Raw genomic sequence first — 26,127 nt, forward strand, 5'->3', positions numbered from 1 at the left:
AAGCGCTCTGCGTATGGCAGTCAATGTGGAATATAAAGCGCATCGTATTGTCGACATATGTGCTATTGAATCGGAGTAACGTTGATTTGAATATTTAAGCCCGAACATACAAAATTGCATTTGGGCTGGATTTTGCAGGGACCAGAGTTGACACAGCGCAAACGAGCTGATGGGCAATGTAACTACAGCAAATGCGGAGTACAAGGCGTATGGAATTGTCGACATATGTGCAAAAGAAGCGGCGAACCTTTGAATGCAATATTTGAGCATTAACAACAAACACTACAATTACGCTGGATTTTACAGGGTCCAGAGTTGACATAGCACAGACCGGCTGATTTGGCATCATATGTGGAGTATTCTGTGCATCGAATAGGCGACATAGAAACCAAGATACGTTCATTTGAATATGTAATATTTGAATATTTCGCCTGAAAATTCATAATTGCGTATACGCTGAGTTTGGCTGCGCCCACACGTTACATAACTCAAACCAGACAATATACATTGTGTTTGGCAGCGAAAGTGGCGTATATCGAGCATCGAATTGTCGGCATATCTGCAACGCAAACGGCAATACGGTGATTTGAATAATTAATCATGAATATGCAAAGCAGCAATTTCGCTAGGTTTGACAGAGACCGGAGTTGACATGGTACAAACCAGCAGATGTGCGGTGCACATGACATCGGATGTGAAATGTAACGGGCATCGCTTTGTCGCCATATGTGCAATAGAAACGGAGATACATTCATTTGAATATGTTAACCTTAATTTGTAAAACTGCAATTACGCTTGATATGTCGAGGACCAGAGATGATATAATAGCACGAGCCAGCTGATGTGAGCTGTATTTGGCAAGCAATGAGGAGTATATCTCGCATCTAATTGATGACAAATCTGCAACTACAGCGATGATACATTGTAGTTAATATTCAATAATGGGCCTATTACGATACAGATAGTATTATCGTGACTGAAACACATTGCCGTCTCAGTAAAACCATTTTATTTCAAGCTTCGCGCTACAGTTCTGAATCCGGACAAGACCGTTTCAAGTTCTCGCAAGAGCAAGCAGTCAAATTAAGGTACTTACACGAGTTAGAGTCTAATACATTTTATTGGTCCAACATCGATGGGGCGATCTCGCATCGAAATTCTCAAAGGACCGCGTAACCTTCCAACGACGACCGCCGTACGAGCAGCGGATAAACTTATTTCGTGCGTTAGGTTGCCCTCACCACGTCCTCTACTTCTTGATTCTTGGTTGGTAGCTTTTGCGGCTGCAGGTCCGAGAAATTGCATCTTGACCCGCTTTCTCGTATGTCGCATGTGACGTCTCACTTTTCGCCGTAGACACTTGTCGGATCTACAAACGTTGAACCATTTGCGCGAGACAAGCGCGGCGCTCTGCAGGGACGAGGGATCCAATTTTCGAAGTATCAAGTGCGATACCTCCAGTGGTAGTTCGGAAATGATATCTACTTTACTTGGCACGAACAAACCAACGACGCGTAGTAGAGATCTAAAAAATTCCATGTTGCTTCTACTGTTGCGCGAGCACGACTGACGGACTGGCTAAGAGTGGAGGCTTATATATGTGCTGTTCGTCACGGTGCACTGCGAGTTCCGGTTCCGGGTGAGAGTGCTGGTCAGGCAGAATCGATGGTATGTGCATGTATTTTCACTTACATCGGGTTCACATTATGATTAGAGTTAGAGGCGCGAAACGGATCTTCATTTGGTTTAGACGTTGTAGTTATGCAATAGAGCAGATATTTACTAGTGTAAATTTGATTGTTATATAATTTGACAAGTAGTCGTGGTAATTAGGTACTCGAGAAGCTAATGACAATGATCCTGGGTTCAATAACAAAGCCGCGGTCAACGGGATAACAGAATTCGTTTTCATCCTGATTCCAAGTTGTACCATACTTCCTTATCTACGGTATAGGTAGGACTGAACAAACTCTTTGTCAAAACATAGAATATCCACCGAGTGTTAAGGCTCTTTGTAACTGGCTAATGTGACCTCACGAGAGAATGATTTTCCGGCACGATGATGCTGCAGAGGAAAACTATGATGGGTGTGTCTAAGAGCACCAGAACATCGGATTCGTGGAGAAATGATTTCGCTCGGAAAGAGATTGTAAGTGACGTTACTGTTAATTGGACAATTTCCATGTTGATGGTTGGAGAAGGATGCTAGTAGCCCTTGAGGGAACGTTGCTAGCGGGAAGCGTCGTCCGTGGAAAAATAGATTTCACCTATCATCCCGTAGTTGGAACAAAGACTGTTTGCCTGTTTAGGACTGTTAAGGACTTTAGTTAACTAAATCTTAAGGTTTATAATGGGTCCTCAGGCTAGCTAAACATATACTGTTGAGATGCGTTGACATCTGGCAATCATCTTATCCGAAGGATAGAGTCTGCGTGTGGCGAGACACGGGACAGAAACCGTTGGAATGTTTACTGTCACGTGCCGCTACGATTATTTCATTTAAGGACAGCTATAGAATTACTCCATGCCTTTATTAGACAAAACGTTCATCCCTTGACCGCGGCTACGTTCGGTGACTGGTTGTCGCCTCGAGGCCATGTTCGGTATCACAAGTTTCGAACAATTACAATCGGACTGGATGACTACAATTGTTTAATTACCGCTACCGTAGAATCTAGATTACAATGTTTCGGGATTTTCCCAAAATTCCAAACGGAATGATGCGGTGTTCTTTCATCTGCGACTTATATTTATGTCGCTGGTAGTTCTTACGCATTAGCTTATCGACGGCCTGGCTGAGAACGATCAGGGAAGCGAGCTTCTCTGCCCGCGCGCCTGGAGTGATGAATTCCAGAGTCGTCTTCGTTTTGCTCATCTCAAACATCAGGTGGTATTATTACTTCGCGATTTTCGCTGTAATGGTGTTCAATGTTACCGTGCAATAAAAATTCACGCGTTTCGGACGGTCTAAGGGTACGATTACGTTCTTGTTGCTAACTTCAATCGCAATGGTCCCTTTTGCTCTCGATATAAATTGATGCGGTCCGCCGTAGGGTGGTTGTAAGGGGTATCCGATGGCATCGTGACGTAGAAATACGTAAGACGATGTTTCGAGTGGAACACGGAGGTTTCTTTTTCGCCGTGTCGCGTAATCGGATGAGGCCTGATCTTTTCTATTCGTAGTTTTAGACGGCTTCCGTATTTCGACTTGGCCTGTTGCTTCGTTGGTACACAGAATTCTGCCGGCAATCGTATGCCGGTGCCATAAACCATTTCGGCTGTCGTCGTTTTCACGTCCGTAATAACTGTTCGTATGCCAAATAAAACTGTTGGCAAGATTTCTACACAGTTGCTCGTATCGTGGCATTTGATTGCTGCTTTTAGTTGACGGTGCAGGCGCTCTACCATCCCGTTGGTCGCGGGGTGATAGGCTGTCGTTCGTAAATGCCTAATGCCCAGGAACAGGCATAATTCGTTAAATATGGTTGATTGGAACTGGCGTCCTTGATGGGTCCTTATCCTTAAAGGTACGTCGAAACGGAATATCCACGTGGAAAGGATGGCTGAAACAACGGTTGCCGCCTCCATGTCGGCGATGGGAACGGCTTCGGTCTAATGCGAAAAACGATCGATTTTCGCCAGGCAATGTCGGTATCCTAGCGTACCGTGTCTGGGGGGGTTTGCCATAAGGTCATCGACGTCCTGTAGCTGTTGATCGCTGAGGCATTTGCCCAGCGTCACGTTCCTAATTATGCTCTAGCAGTTTATATTTCTCTAGGCAAGTTGTTTGAATGAACTGTAATTTATACCTGTTAAATCAGTGTATACTTAATTGAACCACCCCGATTATCCTAACAGAAATAAGGTTATCGATCTGTTCGTGGCTGTTAGGAACATGATACATTTACACTGTACATGTGAATGTGCGTGTAAGCGTCAGAGGACGTCCAGGCCTTAGTTGGGACAAAAGACAAGAGTCAGTCGTTTCAAGTATCTGGAAGAGTCGGTTGGCAACAAGCGTGCGTGCGAGTAGGATTTCGAGGTCTTTAGAGTATAAGATATTGTTGGGAATATGATACATTTACACTGTACATGTGAATGTGTGTGTAACCGTCAGAGGACGTCCGGGTCTTGGTTGAGACAAAAGACAAGAGCCAGTCGTTAGAAGTATTTGGAAGAGTCGGTTGACAACAAGCGTGCGTGCGAGTAGGTTTTTGAGGTCTTAAGAGTATAAGATATATGTATAACAGTTGTGTGCTAAATAAAGGGAATTTTTTGTATTTCCGAATCCATTCTATATCTTTTCACAGAGTTCGAGAAGAGGAAGCGTCGATCGTGAGAAACATAGATTTCTCCTATTTTCTCGTAGTTGGAACGAGGACTGTTTGTCGGTTTGAAGGACTTTAGTTAAACAAATCTTAAGGTTTATAGCGGGTCCTCGTACTAGCTGCTCATGTATTTACTCAAATAATGGAGTCTGCGTGTGGCGAGCCACGGGACAGAAATCGTTGAAATGCTTACCGTCGTGCCCCGTCCCAAGTATACCTTTTAAGGAGAGCTATAGAGTTACTTCATGCCTTTGTTAGACAAAACGTTCATACCTTGACCGCGACTACGTTCGGCGACTGACTGTCTCCTCGAGTCCGAGCTCACTATCATAAATCTCTGTAGCGGCACTCGACAGCAAACTTCCCAACGGTTTCTGTCCTATGCCTCGCTACACAAGGACTCTACCTTTCGAACAGATGATTGCCAGATGTCTGTCAGATACACTCTCACCGAATATTTACAGCGAGCCTAAGGACCCGCTATAAATCTTAGGTTTCATGCAGCTAAGATTCTCTAAAGGGACAAATAGTCTTTGTCTCAGTAGTCCCTACACATACCACCCACTACGGGAAATCTGCTTCTTCTTACGTACGACGCTCCTCGCTAGCAACTTTCTCTCAAGGGCAGCGGTCATCCCTTTCCAACAACCAACTCACAATTTTGCCAATTAACAGCGACGTCCCTTTCCCTCACTCTCTGAACTAACACTTTTCTTAACGAATCCGATGATCCCGTATCCTTAGACACACCCAAACATAGTTCTCCTAAGGAGCATCATCGCGACACAAATTCATTCTGTTCTATCGCGAGCCGCGAGGCAAGTTGGAAGACGCCTTCTGGATTGTTCGTCCGCAGTCGTACGTAATAGCGAATCTGAATCTCTCGACGTATGTGCAATCGTCTCGACTCGAACCACCGCGTAAAGTATCACGCCGAGCTTGAACTTGTAATCTTGAATCGATAATTGTACCGTGCTTTCGGCGCGCTAGTGTATATCACGAACACAAGCAAATAAACAGTTATTGTTAAACAATACCGAGTGATTCTTCTATACCTATCACGCACGTTACCTCATCTCAAATAAGTACAGTCGGATTGAATGACAACAGTTTCATAATACGGCTATGGTGAAGTCTAAATTACAGTACTAGGGGTCTTCCCAAAGTTCCGAAGGGAAGTTTCAGGTGTTCTTTCATCTCCGACACGGCCATTCTGACTATCACGCGTCCTCGTATGTAACTAAAATATTGAGTTTCCTAACATTAGACTCGATACAATTAACATTATTCACAATTTAACTAGATGTTCGAATAAGGCAAGGGTCCAGTGTAGCAACAAATCCTGTTCGGGGATTTGGCAGCAGAAAAATAAAAGATTATGAAAATTAGTAGCGTTATACTTAGTATCCAATGTGATAGTTGCATCCTGCAGGTTATCAGTCGGATCGTAACGGCATGATGGACCATTTTCGATTTCGCACTCCAAAGGATCTCGGTCTTCTAGATCGTATGAGCACATAGAGCTTCGTTCCACGGTCTCACTGAGTCTTATCATATTGTCACCCCGAAAAGCATGCAAGTCGCATCGCATGTTCTCACTGAGCCTTATCATACTGTTACCATGAAAAGCGTGTGAGCCACATCGCATGTTCTCACTGAGCCTTATCATACTGTTACCATGAAAAGCGTGTGAGCCACATTACACGTTCTTTCTGAGCTTTATCACACTGTTACCATGAAAAGCGTGTGAGCCACATCACACGTTCTTTCTGAGCTTTATCACACTGTTACCATGAAAAGTGTGTGAGCCACATCACACGTTCTCTCTGAGCTTTATCACACTGTTACCATGAAATGAAAAGCGTGCGAACTTCCCCTGCCGGGTGTTATTGGCATAGTGCTACTAATCTTCCGAGATCGAAGTACTCGTATCGTCATGGCCACTGTTATGGCCTTCACTACAGACATCCAACTCGGCAGGGGTGCAACCATCTGGCATTTTCCTCAACATGTCGTGACTGTACTTGAACGATCGCTTACCGTTTAATACCTTTAAGATATACATGCCTCCTTTCAAAACTTCTGCTATTACAAATGGACCTCTAAATTTTGGATCTAATTTGGTTTGATTTCGTTCCTCATTTTGCGTAATACGAAATCACCGAGGTTAAACCTAACCGCTTTAGCTTTAATTTTGTCAAATCCATCCTCATCATACCTAGCACTAGTTTCCATCCCCTTTATTGCCTGTCGTCTTATATTGGAGATATCGATACTTTTGATGTTATCGGGTAACAACAGATCGTACGGTCTTGTCGTTCTACCTATTAGTAGTTCAAATGAGCTCGAGTTTGTCACGCGGTTGGTGGTGCAATTCAAAGCCAACTGTATTTCCCCAATCGCGTCTTGCCACGGCCGCCCGGTCGTTTCCACTACCGTGAACATAATTTTCAATGCACCCGTAACACGCTCTACCTGTCCCTTGGCTCTACTAGCACCGGTCGCTATCAAGTGAACTTTAATTCGTTTGCTTTCGCAGAATTCTCGAAATTCCTTACCCTTAAAACATATTCCCTGATCTGCTATTATCTGGCAGGGCCTCCCGAATAAAAATATAGCGGATTTAAGCGCTTTAATGGTGTTAAGGGAATCTATCTTACGAGTATGATGCAGGTATACGAATTTAGTGAAGACGTCGATCAAAACAATGACGTGCTCCTTTGAATCGCTTTTACCATTCAACTTGCCTGTTATGTCCATGTGGACCGTATGCCAGGGTATGCTGGTCTTAGGTATAGGATGCAGTTCGGCTTGTACCTTACCTAAACTAGCTTTCGAATCTTGACAAGCATGACAGTTCTCAATGAATCGGCGAACGTACTTCGCCATCACTTCGAAACAGTAATATTCGTATAGTTTCTCCCAACCTTACTGCATAATTGACTGGTGCACACGGTTAATAACAGACCATCTAAAACCACTTGGGACTATAGGTAAACAGAGAGTCCTGCCGTTTCTTTGTATCCTACGGTAAATAGTACCGGACCTTAATTCGTATGTATTCGCGATGTCTCCCGCGAGCCCATCGTTTTGCAATTCCTTGACGATTTCCAAGATTTGAGAATCACGACGTTGTTCCGCTAACAGGCAATCTTCCGAAATTTCTGCCAGATTAACTATTTTCTCTTTGATTTTGTCGAATTTAATAGGGTCAACGCCTGTGCGGTTTCGCGAAAAGAAATCTACGTGAGCCGTCCGTTTACTTTCCCGATACATAAAGTCATAAATAAAAGTCTGCAAGTAAGTCCATCACCTCTGGTCCCTGTCATTTAAATGTACTTTATTACTCAGCGCTTTCTACGAGTTGCAATCCGTGACGACAAGAAATTTCCGTCCATGTAGATAGTGACGGAAATGTTTTACGGCGTTTACGATAGCTAATGTTTCGAGTTCATAGGAGTGATATCTGGATTCGGCGGGGCTGGTTCTATTATTGTAATACTCTATTACCTTGTTCTTACCTTCGGCTTGATGCGCCAAATCGCCCCGTAACTCTCCGAGCTAGCATCAGTAGGTAGTGCTATCGGGTAATTGGGGTTGAATGTCATTAGCACCGGCGCGTCGGTCAGGACGGAAACTACCTGTTGTCTTATTTTTTCGTGTCTATCTGTCCAAGTTTTATTTCTGTTATCTGAGATGAGCGCGTACAGGGATGAGCGCGTAGTTTCCTCATCTGTGAGAATTTTGGGATGAACTGTGTGACGGTCGTTGGCACAGGTAAAGAACTTAAGGTGTGTATTTTACCCGGGTCGGGACGAACTCCTCCGTTATGAATTACATATCTCAAATAGAGCACCGATGTCCTTGAGAGAACGTTTCGCAAAGCTAAAAGAGAATCCGGCTTTTACGAGGGTATCTAATACGGTGTTTCAATCTTTGTAAAGCTTGATCTATCGAGTCGGCAATAATTAGGACGTTATCGAAATAAATAATAACGTACGAATGAGCGAGGTCGCCTGGGGCGTTGCGAATAGCCCTCCGAAAGACGGACGGTGCAATTTTTCAGTCCAAACGGCATCGTTATCTATTCATATTATCTGTCGGGGGTAACGAACGCTGTATACTCCGCTGAATTAGGATAAATAGGACTTTGGTGAAACCCGCTGACCATGTCCAGGCTAATAAAGTATCTCGCCTCTTGCAATCTCGCGACTTGATCCGCAATAAGGAGTAAAGGGTACCGATCCGCGACCATATTTTGACTTAGCTCTCGGGAACCTGCTCATAATCTATCTGAGCCGTTTTTCTTCTTCACGAGTTACGTAGGGCTCGCAAATGGCGAATTACTAGGCCTTATGATCTTTGCATTAATTAAAACGCTCGTTTTCTCACGTACCGCTCTTCGCTTCTCCTCGGTAAGTCTATAAGAACTTCCTCGTACGGTGGTGTTAGGATCAATTAATCGTATTTCTAACCGGCCTGTATTTGCGCGAATACGTAGGAAACCCGTAACGAATGAATCTTTGAATTTGACGAGAAGAGAAATTGATCGACTTTTATTATTACCATGTACATCAGTGTCAACTTCATTAACGACGATCTCGTTTGCAGTGGTTTCATTACAGACATTAATTATTTTTGTTTTACACATAGCGAGGCTATTTTGTGTAATGTTACGTCAAAACCCAGACTTAGAGTTCCGCAACTAATCGCGATATCATATTTTAAATAACTATCAGGAAGGGCATGAGAAATTATCTTCGATGTAAAAATCATTAATTCACACGATGAACAAATGGGTGGCATTTGTTTAATACAGGTATTCCCTACCCCTCGCATTACTAATATGTCAGTCATTCCTTTGTCAGAAAATCTCGAGGCCGTGGACTCTTTAATTAGTGAACGCGCTGCTCCCGAATCGGAGTAAAATGGAAACGATTCACCCAGATGACTTGATCTATCCGTTGATGCTTCCAGTACGCACGAGTCGACTCGCCACTCGTTATTGAAATTATAGTTTCCTTCCATAATCAGGTTGGCAGCTGCGCCCCATGCAGCGGATTCGGAGCACGCGATTTTAAGGGTTAAAACGTGGTAGCGAAAAATTGTTAGGTTTCACACTCGATTTTTGCACTAGCGACTGAATTACTTGCGCACGATGGTCTTAAGTGCTAGCACTGTTATAGTCGGCACTGATCCCACTTCAGATGTCGGGTTGGCGTTAAGATTAGAGTTAGGGTTAAGGACGTGAAACGAATCCCTATTGGCGCTAGACGTGATCATTATGCAATAGAGGTGATATTTACTAGTGCAAATATGACTATGATGGAATTGGACAAGTAATCGCGGTAATTAGATACTCTAGAAGCTAATGACAATGATCCTAGGCTCAATAACGAATCAGCGGTCAACGGGATGACGAACTCTACTTTTCTTTAGCGTCTATGTTGTACTCAATGTTAATGCATGGGGCAATCACTACGTATCAGAGGGTTACTTGAATCGTCGTCGAGATCGTACGGGAGAGTGGATCTCCATCACGGTAACGCTGTCGAGGAAATCTATGATGGGTGTGCCTAAGGGCACGAAACCATCGGATTCGTGGAGAAAATTCTTCGTTCGGAAAGTGAGGGAAATTGGCGTTACTGTTATTTGGTCAATTTCCATGTTGGTGGTTAGGGAAGGATGCTAGCCGCCCTTAAGAGCTTCGAGAAGAGGTAGTGTCGTTCGTGAGAAAAATAGATTTCTCCTATTTTCTCGTAGTTGGAACGAGGACTGTTTGTCGGTTTGAAGGACTTTAGTTAAACAAATCTTAAGATTCATAGCCGGTCCTCGGGCTAGCTGAACATATACTGTCGAGACGTGTCGACATCTGGTAATCATCTTACTCAAAGAATAGAGTCTGCGTGTGGCGAGCCACGGGACTGAAATCGTTGAAATGCTTACCGTCGTGCCCCGTCCGAAGTATTTCTTTTAAGGAGAGCTATAGCGTTACTTCATGCCTTTGTTAGACAAAACGTTTATCCCTTGACCGCGACTACGTTCGGCGACTGGTTGTCTGCAAAACTGCAAATACGCAGGGTTCGGCTGGGTCCCGATTTTACATGCATCAAACGGAAAAACGTGCACTGTGTTTGCCAGCAAATTTGGAGTATAACGAGCCTCTAATTGTAGCCATGTATGCCATAGAATCGGAGATACGTCGGTTTGAATACTTAATCCTGAATATACGAAACTGCAACTACGCTGGATCTGGCTGGGTCCAGATTTTACATAGAGTAAACCGGCATCAGATGTGGAATATAACGCGCATCGTATGACCAATGTTTCTGCAAAACAAGCGGAGATACCTTGATTCGAATATGTAAGCATTAATATCCAAAACTGCAATCACGCTGGATTTCTCCGAGTCCAGTCTTGACAGTGTGCAAACGGGCTGATGTGTGCTGTATTTGGCAGCAAATGTGGAGTATAACATGCATCCTATTGTCGACGTACCTACAATGGATACGGAGATACTTTCACTTGAATAACTAGGCTTGAATATTCAAAACTACAAATACGCTGGATTTGACTCGGTCCGGATTTAACACGGCTTAAACCAGATGAAGCGCTCTGCGTATGGCAGTCAATGTGGAATATAACGCGCATCGTATTGTCGACATATGTGCTATGGAATCGGAGTCACGTTGATTTGAATATCTAAGCCTGAACATACAAAATTGCATTTGGGCTGGATTTTGCAGGGACCAGAGTTGACACAGCGCAAACGAGCTGATGGGCAATGAAACTACAGCAAATGCGGAGTACAAGGCGTATGGAATTGTCGACATATGTGCAAAAGAAGCGGCGAATCTTTGAATGCAATATTTAAGCATTAACAACAAAAACTACAATTACGCTGGATTTTACAGGGTCCAGAGTTGACATAGCACAGACCGGCTGATTTGGCATCATATGTGGAATGTTCTGCGCATGGAATAGGCGACATAGAAACCAAGATACGTTCATTTGAATATGTAATATTTGAATATTTCGCCCGAAAATGCATAATTGCGTATACGCTGAGTTTGGCTGCGCCCACACGTTACATAACTCAAACCAGGTAATATACATTGTGTTTGGCAGAAAAAGTGGCGTATATCGCGCATAGAATTGTCGGCATATCTGCAATGCAAACGGCGATACGGTGATTTGAATAATTAATCATGAATATGCAAAGCACCAATTTCGCTAGGTTTGACAGAGGCCGGAGTTGACATGGTACAAACCAGCAGATGTGCGGTGCACATGACATCGGATGTGAAATGTAAAGGGCATCGCTTTGTCGCCATATGTGCAATAGAAACGGAGATACATTCATTTGAATATGTTAACCTTAATTTGTAAAACTGCAATTACGCTTGATATGACGAGGACCTGAGATGATATAATAGCACGAGCCAGCTGATGTGAGCTGTATTTGGCAGGCAATGAGGAGTATATCTCGCATCTAATTGACGACAAATTTGCAATTGCAGCGATGATACATTGTAGTTAATATTCAATAATGGGCCTATTACGATACAGATAGTATTATCGTGACTGAGACGCATTGCCGTCTCAGTAAAACCATGTTATTTCAAGCTTCGCGCTACAGTTCTGAATCCGGACAAGACCGTTTCAAGTTCTCGCAAGAGCAAGCAGTCAAATTAAGGTATTTACACGAGTTAGAGTCTAATACATTTTATTGGTCCAACATCGATGGGGCGATCTCGCATCGAAATTTTCAGAGGACCGCGTAACCTTCCAACGACGACCGCCGTACGGGCAGCGGATAAACTTATTTCGTGCCTTAGGTTGCCCTCACCGCGTCCTCTACTTCTTGATTCTTGGTTGGTAGCTTTAGCGGCTGCAGGTCCGAGAAATTGCATCTTGACCCGCTTTCTCGAATGTCGCATGTGACGTCTCACTTTCCGCCGTAGACACTTGTCGGATCTACAAACGTAGAGCCATTTGCGCGAGACAAGCACGGCGCTCTGCAGGGACGAGGGATCCAATTTTCGAAGTATCAAGTGCGATACCTCCAGTGGTAGTTCGGAAATGATATCTACTTTACTTGGCACGAACAAACCAACGACGCGTAGTAGAGATCTAAAAAATTCCATGTTGCTTCTACTGTTGCGCGAGCACGACTGACGGTCTGGCTAAGAGTGGAGGCTTATATATGTGCTGTTCGTCACGGTGCACTTCGAGTTCCGGTTCCGGGTGAGAGTGCTGGTCAGGCAGAATCGATGGTATGTGCATGTATTTTCACTTACATCGGGTTCACATTATGATTAGAGTCAGAGGCGCGAAACGGATCTTCATTTGGTTTAGACGTTGTAGTTATGCAATAGAGCAGATATTTACTAGTGTAAATTTGATTGTTATATAATTTGACAAGTAGTCGTGGTAATTAGGTACTCGAGAAGCTAATAATAATGATCCTGGTTTCAATAACAAAGCCGCGGTCAACGGGACAACAGAATTCGTTTTCATCCTGATTCCAAGTTGTACCATACTTCCTTATCTACGGTATAGGTAGGACTGAACAAACTCTTTGTCAAAACATAGAATATCCACCGAATGTTAAGGCTCTTTGTAACTGGCTAATGTGACCTCACGAGAGAATGATTTTCCGGCACGATGATGCTGCAGAGGAAAACTATGATGGGTGTGTCTAAGGGCACCAGAACATCGGATACGTGGAGAAATGACTCCGCTCGGAAAGAGATTGAAAGTGACGTTACTGTTAATTAGACAATTTCCATGTTGATGGTTAGAGAAGGATGCTAGTAGCCCTTGAGGGAACGTTGCTAGCGGGAAGCGTCGTCCGCGGAAAAATAGATTTCACCTATCATCCCGTAGGTGAAACAAAGACTGTTTGCCTGTTTAGGACTGTTAAGGACTTTAATTAACTAAATCTTAAGGTTTATAATGGGTCCTCAGGCTAGCTAAACATATACTGTTGAGATGCGTTGACATCTGGCAATCATCTTATCCGACGGATAGAGTCTGCGTGTGGCGAGTCACGGGACAGAAACCGTTGGAATGTTTACTGTCACGTGCCGCTACGATTATTTCATTTAAGGACAGCTATCGAATTACTCCATGCCTTTATTAGACAAAACGTTCATCCCTTGACCGCGGCTACGTTCGGTGACTGGTTGTCGCCTCGAGGCCAAGTGCAGTATCACAAGTTTCGAACAATTACAATCGGACTAGATGACTACGATTGTTTAATTACAGCTATGGTAGAATCTAGATTACAATGTTACGGGATTTTCCCAAAATTCCAAACGGAAGGTTCCCGTGTTTTATCATCTCCGATTTATATTTATGCTTGATCTGTCTGGGACCAGTCTGGATATAGCGCAAACTGGCTGGCAAACGATGTATTTGGCAAGAAATGTGGAGTACCTGGCACATCGAATTGTCGACATATCAGCAACAGCAACGGAGATACGTGGAGTTGAATATTTGAGTCTGAATCTGCAAAACAACAATTACACTGCATATAACAGAGACCAGAGTCGATGTTCTGGCGCGCAACACATCTGCACTCCATCCCGCGCGGCTTGGCATCCAACGGTCCACGTGCCATCCTTCGAATCCTCCATAGGCCCAAGGACCCATCATAAAGCCGAAATCCCAACTGCATTGTTCGCACATATGGCCTAAGTCAATCTGTTTTCCCGAAAAGACTTTCTAATTCTAGAAGTGTTTTCGGTCGGTTTTTAGAAAGGTCCTTGGGTTTATTACGCCCTCTTAAGAGTTACGGAGAAGGCGGGTATTGACTTAACGAAAAAAGCGGACATCTACCTAACGGAAAATCTGAGATTTCCCATAAACAATGTCGCCTAGGACCCACGTTGGTAGGAGGCTTCTTCCTCCTCTCTTCCTTTCTAACATTAGTCGTAACCAATCGGCATCGCGGATCATTGCCCTCACTTTCCTAACTAACAATGTAATCAACGAATCCGCGTTCTTCGCTCAAAGGGCACACCAATACCGAGCTTCGTACTCACATCAGAATAAACTTTAGAGTTCCATCGTCTCTCGCGGTGACTAAAGTTCCTGCAATCCCTATAACTCTCACCGTTCCTATATCTCTAAGAGCCTCCTATTTCTCTCACAGTATCCAGAAGTCCGACAGCTCCTACAGCTCTCACGGACCTAGAGCTCCTATAGCTCACACTCTCATCTAAGAATAATCCATTTCTTCGTTATCTGTATCTTAAGCAACGGCGTTCTTACTCAGTGTGATTGTATAAATCGTTGGAAATACATATATTTTTTATAACTTTGTGACCCCCAGTGTTATACCACAACGACTACACCTATTATCCTAAGCGAAATACGGGGATCGAACTATCCGTGGAGTCGATTATTCCAATCGTAACGGGAATTTACGACTCCCATTGACGCGTATTCAAACGAACGCGTCTCCCCGCGATAGCTCGAAAATACAGTCGACATAGCGCAAACCGAATAAGTACTGTATTTGGCTGTAATTGTGGAGTATAGCGCGCATCGCATTTGCGATATGTATCCAATAGCAGCGCTGATACGTTGGTTTGAACATTTAGGCATGAATATGCAAAACAGCAATTACGCTGAATCTGTCAGTGACCAGAGAAGACGAAAGACAGAAGAGATGATAGAATCGAAAGATGTGCTGTGTGCTCACCAGCAAATCAGGAGCATAACGCTCACCGAATTGTCGTCATATCTGCCATAGAAACGAAGATACGTTGCTTTCGATATTCAAGCATGAATATGCTAAACTGCTATTATGGTGTATTTGACAGGGACAAGAGTGAACAAAACGCTAACCTACTGATGTGCGCTGTATATGACATCAGTTGTCAAATATAACGCGCACCGAATTGTCTGTAAGTGTGCCATAGAAACGGAGATTCGTTGGTTGGAATATTTAATACTGAATATGTAAAGCTGCAAATACGCAGGGTTCGGCTGGGTCCCGATTTTACATGTATCAAACGGAATAACATGCACTGTGTTTGGCAGCAAATTTGGAGTATAACGAGCCTCTAATTGTAGCCATATGTGCCATAGAATCGGAGATACGTCGGTTTGAATACTTAATCCTGAATATACGAAACTGCAACTACGCTGGATCTGGCTGGGTCCAGATTTTACATAGCGTAAACCGGATGATGTGCACTGTACTTGGCATCAGATGTGGAATATAACGCGCATCGCATGGCCAATGTTTCTGGAAAACAAGCGGAGGTACCTTGATTCGAATATGTAAGCATTAATATCCAAAACTGCAATTTCGACGGATTTCTCCGAGTCCAGTCTTGACAGTGTGCAAACGGGCTGGTGTGTGCTGTATTTGGCAGCAAATGTGCAGTATTACGTACATCCTATTGTCGACGTACCTACAATGGATACGGAGATACTTTCACTTGAATAACAAGGCTTGAATATGCAAAACTACAAATACGCTGGATTTGACTCGGTCCGGATTTAATACGGCTTAAACCAGATGAAGCGCCCTGCGTATGGCAGTCAATGTGGAATATAAAGCGCATCGTATTGTCGACATATGTGCTATTGAATCGGAGTAACGTTGATTTGAATATTTAAGCCCGAACATAGAAAATTGCATTTGGGCTGGATTTTGCAGGGACCAGAGTTGACACAGCGCAAACGAGCTGATGGGCAATGAAACTACAGCAAATGCTGAGTACAAGGCGTATGGAATTGTCGACATATGTGCAAAAGAAGCGGCGAATCTTTGAATGCAATATTTAAGCATTAACAACAAAAACTACAATTACGCTGGATTTTACAGGGTCCAGAGTTGACATAGCACAGACCGGCTGATTTGGCATCATATGTGGAATGTTCTGCGCATGGAATAGGCGACATAGAAACCAAGATACGTTCATTTGAATATGTAATATTTGAATATTTCGCCCGAAAATGCATAATTGCGTATACGCTGAGTTTGGCTGCGCCCACACGTTACATAACTCAAACCAGGTAATATACATTGTGTTTGGCAGAAAAAGTGGCGTATATCGCGCATAGAATTGTCGGCATATCTGCAATGCAAACGGCGATACGGTGATTTGAATAATTAATCATGAATATGCAAAGCACCAATTTCGCTAGGTTTGACAGAGGCCGGAGTTGACATGGTACAAACCAGCAGATGTGCGGTGCACATGACATCGGATGTGAAATGTAAAGGGCATCGCTTTGTCGCCATATATGCAATAGAAACGGAGATACATTCATTTGAATATGTTAACCTTAATTTGTAATACTGCAATTACGCTTGATATGTCGAGGACCTGCGATGATATAATAGCACGAGCCAGCTGATGTGAGCTGTATTTGGCAGGCAATGAGGAGTATATCTCGCATCTAATTGACGACAAATTTGCAATTGCAGCGATGATACATTGTAGTTAATATTCAATAATGGGCCTATTACGATACAGATAGTATTATCGTGACTGAGACGCATTGCCGTCTCAGTAAAACCATTTTATTTCAAGCTTCGCGCTACAGTTCTGAATCCGGACAAGACCGTTTCAAGTTCTCGCAAGAGCAAGCAGTCAAATTAAGGTATTTACACGAGTTAGAGTCTAATACATTTTATTGGTCCAACATCGATGGGGCGATCTCGCATCGAAATTTTCAGAGGACCGCGTAACCTTCCAACGACGACCGCCGTACGGGCAGCGGATAAACTTATTTCGTGCCTTAGGTTGCCCTCACCGCGTCCTCTACTTCTTGATTCTTGGTTGGTAGCTTTAGCGGCTGCAGGTCCGAGAAATTGCATCTTGACCCGCTTTCTCGAATGTCGCATGTGACGTCTCACTTTCCGCCGTAGACACTTGTCGGATCTACAAACGTAGAACCATTTGCGCGAGACAAGCACGGCGCTCTGCAGGGACGAGGGATCCAATTTTCGAAGTATCAAGTGCGATACCTCCAGTGGTAGTTCGGAAATGATATCTACTTTACTTGGCACGAACAAACCAACGACGCGTAGTAGAGATCTAAAAAATTCCATGTTGCTTCTACTGTTGCGCGAGCACGACTGACGGTCTGGCTAAGAGTGGAGGCTTATATATGTGCTGTTCGTCACGGTGCACTGCGAGTTCCGGTTCCGGGTGAGAGTGCTGGTCAGGCAGAATCGATGGTATGTGCATGTATTTTCACTTACATCGGGTTCACATTATGATTAGAGTCAGAGGCGCGAAACGGATCTTCATTTGGTTTAGACGTTGTAGTTATGCAATAGAGCAGATATTTACTAGTGTAAATTTGATTGTTATATAATTTGACAAGTAGTCGTGGTAATTAGGTACTCGAGAAGCTAATGACAATGATCCTGGTTTCAATAACAAAGCCGCGGTCAACGGGACAACAGAATTCGTTTTCATCCTGATTCCAAGTTGTACCATACTTCCTTATCTACGGTATAGGTAGGACTGAACAAACTCTTTGTCAAAACATAGAATATCCACCGAATGTTAAGGCTCTTTGTAACTGGCTAATGTGACCTCACGAGAGAATGATTTTCCGGCACGATGATGCTGCAGAGGAAAACTATGATGGGTGTGTCTAAGGGCACCAGAACATCGGATACGTGGAGAAATGACTCCGCTCGGAAAGAGATTGAAAGTGACGTTACTGTTAATTAGACAATTTCCATGTTGATGGTTAGAGAAGGATGCTAGTAGCCCTTGAGGGAACGTTGCTAGCGGGAAGCGTCGTCCGTGGAAAAATAGATTTCACCTATCATCCCGTACTTGAAACAAAGACTGTTTGCCTGTTTAGGACTGTTATGGACTTTAATTAACTAAATCTTAAGGTTTATAATGGGTCCTCAGGCTAGCTAAACATATACTGTTGAGATGCGTTGACATCTGGCAATCATCTTATCCGACGGATAGAGTCTGCGTGTGGCGAGTCACGGGACAGAAACCGTTGGAATGTTTACTGTCACGTGCCGCTACGATTATTTCATTTAAGGACAGCTATAGAATTACTCCATGCCTTTATTAGACAAAACGTTCATCCCTTGACCGCGGCTACGTTCGGTGACTGGTTGTCGCCTCGAGGCCAAGTGCAGTATCACAAGTTTCGAACAATTACAATCGGACTAGATGACTACGATTGTTTAATTACCGCTATGGTAGAATCTAGATTACAATGTTACGGGATTTTCCCAAAATTCTAAACGGAAGATTCCCGTGTTCTATCATCTCCGATTTATATTTATGCTTGATCTGTCTGGGACCAGTCTGGATATAGCGCAAACTGGCTGGCAAACGATGTATTTGGCAAGAAATGTGGAGTACCAGGCACATCGAATTGTCGACATATCAGCAACAGCAACGGAGATACGTGGAGTTGAATATTTGAGTCTGAATCTGCAAAACAACAATTACACTGCATATAACAGAGACCAGAGTCGATGTTCTGGCGCGCAACACATCTGCACTCCATCCCGCGCGGCTTGGCATCCAACGGTCCACGTGCCATCCTTCGAATCCTCCATAGGCCCAAGGACCCATCATAAAGCCGAAATCCCAACTGCATTGTTCGCACATATGGCCTAAGTCAATCTGTTCGCTCGAAAAGACTTTCTAATTCTAGAAGTGTTTTCGGTCGGTTTTTAGAAGGGTCCTTGGGTTTATTACGCCCTCTTAAGAATTACGGAGAAGGCGGGTATTGGCCTAACGAAAAAAGCGGACATCTACCTAACGGAAAATCTGAGATTTCCCATAAACAATGTCGCCTAGGACCCACGTTGGTAGGATGCTTCTTCCTCCTCTCTTCCTTTCTAACATTAGTCATAACCAATCGGCATCGCGGATCATTGCCCTCACTTTCCTAACTAACAATGTAATCAACGAATGCGCGTTCTTCGCTCTAAGGGCACACCAATACAGAGCTTCGTACTCACATCAGAATAAACTTTACAGTTACATCATCTCTCACGGTGACTAGAGTTCCTGCAATCCCTATAACTCTTACCGTTCCTATATCTCTCAGAGTTCCATCGTCTCTCGCGGTGACTAAAGTTCCTGCAATCCCTATAACTCTCACCGTTCCTATATCTCTAAGAGCCTCCTATTTCTCTCACAGTATCCAGAAGTCCGACAGCTCCTACAGCTCTCACGGACCTAGAGCTCCTATAGTTCACACTCTCATCTAAGAATAATCCATTTCTTCGTTATCTGTATCTTAAGCAACGGCGTTCTTACTCAGTGTGATTGTATATATCGTTGGAAATACATATATTTTTTATAACTTTGTGACCCCCAGTGTTATACCACAACGACTACACCTATTATCCTAAGCGAAATACGGGGATCGAACTATCCGTGGAGTCGATTATTCCAATCGTAACGGGAATTTACGACTCCCATTGACGCGTATTCAAACGAACGCGTCTCCCCGCGATAGCTCGAAAATACAATCGACATAGCGCAAACCGAATAAGTACTGTATTTGGCTGTAATTGTGGAGTATAGCGCGCATCGCATTTGCGATATGTATCCAACAGCAGCGCTGATACGTTGGTTTGAACATTTAGGCATGAATATGCAAAACAGCAATTACGCTGAATCTGTCAGTGACCAGAGAAGACGAAAGACAGAAGAGATGATAGAATCGAAAGATGTGCTGTGTGCTCACCAGCAAATCAGGAGCATAACGCTCACCGAATTGTCGTCATATCTGCCATAGAAACGAAGATACGTTGCTTTCGATATTCAAGCATGAATATGCTAAACTGCTATTATGGTGTATTTGACAGGGACAAGAGTGAACAAAACGCTAACCTACTGATGTGCGCTGTATATGACATCAGTTGTCAAATATAACGCGCACCGAATTGTCTGTAAGTGTGCCATAGAAACGGAGATTCGTTGGTTGGAATATTTAATACTGAATATGTAAAGCTGCAAATACGCAGGGTTCGGCTGGGTCCCGATTTTACATGTATCAAACGGAATAACGTGCACTGTGTTTGGCAGCAAATTTGGAGTATAACGAGCCTCTAATTGTAGCCATATGTGCCATAGAATCGGAGATACGTCGGTTTGAATACTTAATCCTGAATATACGAAACTGCAACTACGCTGGATCTGGCTGGGTCCAGATTTTACATAGCGTAAACCGGATGATGTGCACTGTACTTGGCATCAGATGTGGAATATAACGCGCATCGCATGGCCAATGTTTCTGGAAAACAAGCGGAGATACCTTGATTCGAATATGTAAGCATTAATATCCAAAACTGCAATTTCGATGGATTTCTCCGAGTCCAGTCTTGACAGTGTGCAAACGGGCTGGTGTGTGCTGTATTTGGCAGCAAATGTGCAGTATTACGTACATCCTATTGTCGACGTACCTACAATGGATACGGAGATACTTTCACTTTAATAACAAGGCTTGAATATGCAAAACTACAAATACGCTGGATTTGACTCGGTCCGGATTTAATACGGCTTAAACCAGATGAAGCGCCCTGCGTATGGCAGTCAATGTGGAATATAAAGCGCATCGTATTGTCGACATATGTGCTATTGAATCGGAGTAACGTTGATTTGAATATTTAAGCCCGAACATAGAAAATTGCATTTGGGCTGGATTTTGCAGGGACCAGAGTTGACACAGCGCAAACGAGCTGATGGGCAATGAAACTACAGCAAATGCTGAGTACAAGGCGTATGGAATTGTCGACATATGTGCAAAAGAAGCGGCGAATCTTTGAATGCAATATTTAAGCATTAACAACAAAAACTACAATTACGCTGGATTTTACAGGGTCCAGAGTTGACATAGCACAGACCGGCTGATTTGACATCATATGTGGAATGTTCTGCGCATGGAATAGGCGACATAGAAACCAAGATACGTTCATTTGAATATGTAATATTTGAATATTTCGCCCGAAAATGCATAATTGCGTATACGCTGAGTTTGGCTGCGCCCACACGTTACATAACTCAAACCAGGTAATATACATTGTGTTTGGCAGAAAAAGTGGCGTATATCGCGCATAGAATTGTCGGCATATCTGCAATGCAAACGGCGATACGGTGATTTGAATAATTAATCATGAATATGCAAAGCACCAATTTCGCTAGGTTTGACAGAGGCCGGAGTTGACATGGTACAAACCAGCAGATGTGCGGTGCACATGACATCGGATGTGAAATGTAAAGGGCATCGCTTTGTCGCCATATGTGCAATAGAAACGGAGATACATTCATTTGAATATGTTAACCTTAATTTGTAAAACTGCAATTACGCTTGATATGTCGAGGACCTGAGATGATATAATAGCACGAGCCAGCTGATGTGAGCTGTATTTGGCAGGCAATGAGGAGTATATCTCGCATCTAATTGACGACAAATTTGCAATTGCAGCGATGATACATTGTAGTTAATATTCAATAATGGGCCTATTACGATACAGATAGTATTATCGTGACTGAGACACATTGCCGTCTCAGTAAAACCATTTTATTTCAAGCTTCGCGCTACAGTTCTGAATCCGGACAAGACCGTTTCAAGTTCTCGCAAGAGCAAGCAGTCAAATTAAGGTATTTACACGAGTTAGAGTCTAATACATTTTATTGGTCCAACATCGATGGGGCGATCTCGCATCGAAATTTTCAGAGGACCGCGTAACCTTCCAACGACGACCGCCGTACGAGCAGCGGATAAACTTATTTCGTGCCTTAGGTTGCCCTCACCGCGTCCTCTACTTCTTGATTCTTGGTTGGTAGCTTTAGCGGCTGCAGGTCCGAGAAATTGCATCTTGACCCGCTTGCTCGCATGTCGCATGTGACGTCTCACTTTCCGCCGTAGACAATTGTCGGATCTACATACGTTGAACCATTAGCGCGAGACAAGCGCGGCGCTCTGCAGGGACGAGGGATCCCATTTTCGAAGTATCAAGTGCGAAACCTCCAGTGGTAGTTCGGAAGTGATATCTACCTTACTTGGCACGAACAAACCAACGACGCGTAGTAGAGATCTAAAAAACTCCATGTTGCTTCTACTGTTGCGCGAGCACGACCGACGGTTTGGCTAAGAGTTGAGGCTTATATATGAGCTGTTCGTCACGGTGCACTTCGAGTTCCGGTTCCGGGTGAGAATGCTGGTCAGGCAGAATCGATGGTATGTGCATGTATTTTCACTTACATCGGGTTCACATTATGATTAGAGTTAGAGGCGCGAAACGAATCTTCATTTGGTTTAGACGTTTGTAGTTATGCAATAGAGCAGATATTTACTAGTGTAAATATGATTGTTATATAATTGGAAAGTAGTCGTGGTGATGAGGTACTCGAGAAGCTAATGACAATGATCCTGGGTTCAATAACAAAGCCGTGGTCAACGGGATAACAGAATTCGTTTTCATCCTGATTCCAAGTTGTACCATACTTCCTTATCTACGGAATAGGTAGGACTGAACAAACTCTTTGTCAAAACATAGAATATCCACCGAGTGTTAAGGCTCTTTGTAACTGGCTAATGTGACCTCACGAGAGAATGATTTTCCGGCACGATGATGCTGCAGAGGAAAACTATGATGGGTGTGTCTAAGGGTACCAGAACATCGGAAACGTGGAGAAAAGACTTCGCTCGGAAAGAGATTGAAAGTGACGTTACTGTTAATTGGATAATTTCCAGGTTGATGGTTAGAGAAGTATGCTAGTAACCCTTGGGGGAACGTTGCTAGCGGGAAGCGTCGTCCGTAGAAAAATATATTTCACCTATCATCCCGTAGTTGGAACAAAGACTGTTTGCCTGTTTAGGACTGTTAAGGACTTTAGTTAACTAAATCTTAAGGTTTATAATGGGTCCTCAGGCTAGCTAAACATATACTGTGGAGATGCGTTGATATCTGGCAATCATCTTATCCGACGGATGTCTGCGTGTGGCGAGACTGGGGACAGAAACCGTTGGAATGTTTACTGTCGTGTCCCGTCCCAAGTATTTCTTTTAAGGACAGATATAGAATTACTCCATGGCTTTATTAGACAAAACGTTCATCTCTTGACCGCGGCTACGTTCGGTGACTGGTTGTCGCCTCGAGGCCATGTTCGGTATCACAAGTTTCGAACAATTACAATCGGACTGGATGACTACAATTGTTTAATTACCGCTACGGTAGAATCTAGATTACAATGTTTCGGGATTTTCCCAAAATTCCAAATAGAATGTTGCGGTGTTCTTTCATCTGCGACTTATATTTATGTCGCTGGTAGTTCTTTCGCATTAGCTTATCGACGGCCTGGCTGGGAACGAATAGGGAAGCGAACTTTTCTGCCCGCGCACCTGGAGTGATGAATTCCTGAGTCCTCTTTGTTTTGCTCGTTTCAAACATCAGGTGGTATTATTACTTCGCGATTTTCGCTGTAATGGTGTTCAATGTTACCGTGCAATAAAAATTCACGCATTTCGGACGGTCTAAGTGTACGATTACGTTCTTGTTGCTAACTTCAATCGCAATGGTCCTTTTTGCTCTCGATATAAATTGATGCTGTCCGCCGTAGGGTGCTTGTAAGGGGTTTCCGATGTAATCGTGACGTAGAAATACGTAAGACTTTAGACGGCTTCCGTATTTCGACTTGGCCTGTTGCTTCGTTGGTACACAGAATTCTGCCGGCAATCGTATGCCGGTGCCATAAACCATTTCGGCTGTCGTCGTTTTCACGTCCGTAATAACTGTTCGTATGCCTAATAAAACTATTGGCAAGATTTCTACACAGTTGCTCGTATCGTGGCATTTGATTGCTGCTTTTAGTTGTCGGGGCAGGCGATCTACCATCCCGTTGGTCACGGGGTGATAGGCTGTCGTTCGTAAATGCCTAATGCCGAGGAACAGGCATAATTCGTTAAATAAGTTTGACTCGAACTGGCGTCCTTGATCGGTCCTTATCCTTAAAGGTACGTCGAAACGGAATATCCACGTGGAAAGGATGGCTGAAACAACGGTTGCCGCCTCCATGTCGGCGATGGGAACGGCTTCGGTCTAACGCGAAAAACGATCGATTTCCGCCAGGCAATGTCGGTATCCTAGCGTCCCGTGTCTGGGGGGGTTTGTCATAAGGTCTTCGACGTCCTGTAGCTGTTGATCGCTGAGGCATTTGCCCAGCGTCACGTTCCTAATTACGCTGTTAGGAACATGATACATTTACACTGTACATGTGAATGTGTGTGTAAGCGTCAGAGGACGTCCGGGTCTTGGTTGAGACAAAAGACAAGAGCCAGTCGTTAGAAGTATCTGGAAGAGTCGGTTGACAACAAGCGTGCGTGCGAGTAGGATTTTGAGGTCTTAAGAGTATAAGATATATGTATAACAGTTGTGTGCTAAATAAAGGGAATTATTTGTATTTCCGAATCCATTCTATATCTTTTCATGGTAGCAGAGCGTGGTTCATAATTTTGTAAGTTATTTTAGTGCGTGTTTTTCAATATTGCGAGTTAGTTCGTGTGAATTCTCAGTAAGGAAGGAAACGTTCAAAGGTTACAAAGAGGAAAAATACACTTCGAGCACGTAGGAACGCTTGAGTAAGAGATCAGGAATCATTTAAAACGGAGAGATCGGAAATCATGATACCTATTTTCGATGGTGAGGATTACGGTATGTGGAAGCAAAGAATAACGATGCTTCTCAGATGTAAAGAATGCGAGATTGTCACAACTCGTTGAAGACAGGGTGAATACAGAAACAGACAATGTAGACTGGGACAAAAAGGATCTGGAGGCAATAAATATAATTTATAATGCCGTTACAAATAGACAATTGGAATATATTAGAGAAGAATAAACGGCATATGGGATAGTAAAAAAGTTTGATAAAATGTACTTGAAAGCGTCGACGGCACTACATATCGTATGCAGAAGGAGATAGGAAAAGATAAGACTTGAGAAATACACTGATTCAGCAACATTCTTTAGCGATTTCGAAAAATTAATAAACGAATTAAAATGTGCGAGTGCACAAGTGAGTGAGAGGGAAAAACTAAATTACATGCTGAATACGTTACCCGAAGAATACACCTACATACCGGATATAGTAGATGCATGAAAGCAGAAAATCAAACGGTAGCGTATGTAAAAAATAAAATTGAAATAGCGGAGAAGAAAAATAAGTCCAATCGAGAAGAAATGCAAATCAACGCCTTTTCTGCAAAAAAGGAAGGATGCTTCAGACGTGGAAGAGTAGGACATTTTGCGAGAGAGTGTCAAAATGGCGTCGAAGCGGGAAGCAGTAACAGTTTCTGGCGTGGGTCAACATGTGGTCGCAGCAGAGGAAGAGAAAACAAAGGAAATACGAGCAGGGAACGTGGAAATTTCCATCGTCAATCAACAACCGCCACGAGCGAGCATGGTAACTCAAGATCAGGCACATTGATAGCAATGGCGCACGCAGCACACAGCGGCGAGGCGAACGAGATAAGTAATAATGAAGTAATGTGGCTATTAGATAGCGGTTGCACAGATCACATAATTAACAACGTAAATTATTTCGACAATTGTATTGACCTTAAAGAACCGGTAAATATATATTTAGGCGATAATAGATCGATAAAGGCAACAAAAGTAGGGAATGTTATAACTTATTTTGAAGCGTTTGGAAAGAAAATGAAATAAATATGAATAACGTTTTTTACGCGAAAGAAGTGTCCGCAAACTTGATTAGTTTAGGCAAGCTAACAGATAATAAGAACACGGTTATTTCAAAAGGAAATATTGC

General features: G+C 43.4%; 1 long non-coding RNA gene across 1 annotated transcript; it reads left to right on the top strand.

The window, feature by feature from the left end:
- Positions 1 to 4,062: 4,062 nt before the first annotated feature.
- Positions 4,063 to 24,768, top strand: LOC126927108 (uncharacterized). The gene is made up of 2 exons (XR_007715163.1): positions 4,063 to 4,210; positions 24,691 to 24,768. It is a non-coding gene; the product is annotated as an uncharacterized LOC126927108 (long non-coding RNA).
- The last annotated feature ends 1,359 nt before the right edge of the window (positions 24,769 to 26,127 follow it).

The sequence above is a fragment of the Bombus affinis genome, unplaced genomic scaffold (assembly GCF_024516045.1).
Source record: "Bombus affinis isolate iyBomAffi1 unplaced genomic scaffold, iyBomAffi1.2 ctg00000074.1, whole genome shotgun sequence".
NCBI lineage: Eukaryota > Metazoa > Arthropoda > Insecta > Hymenoptera > Apidae > Bombus > Bombus affinis.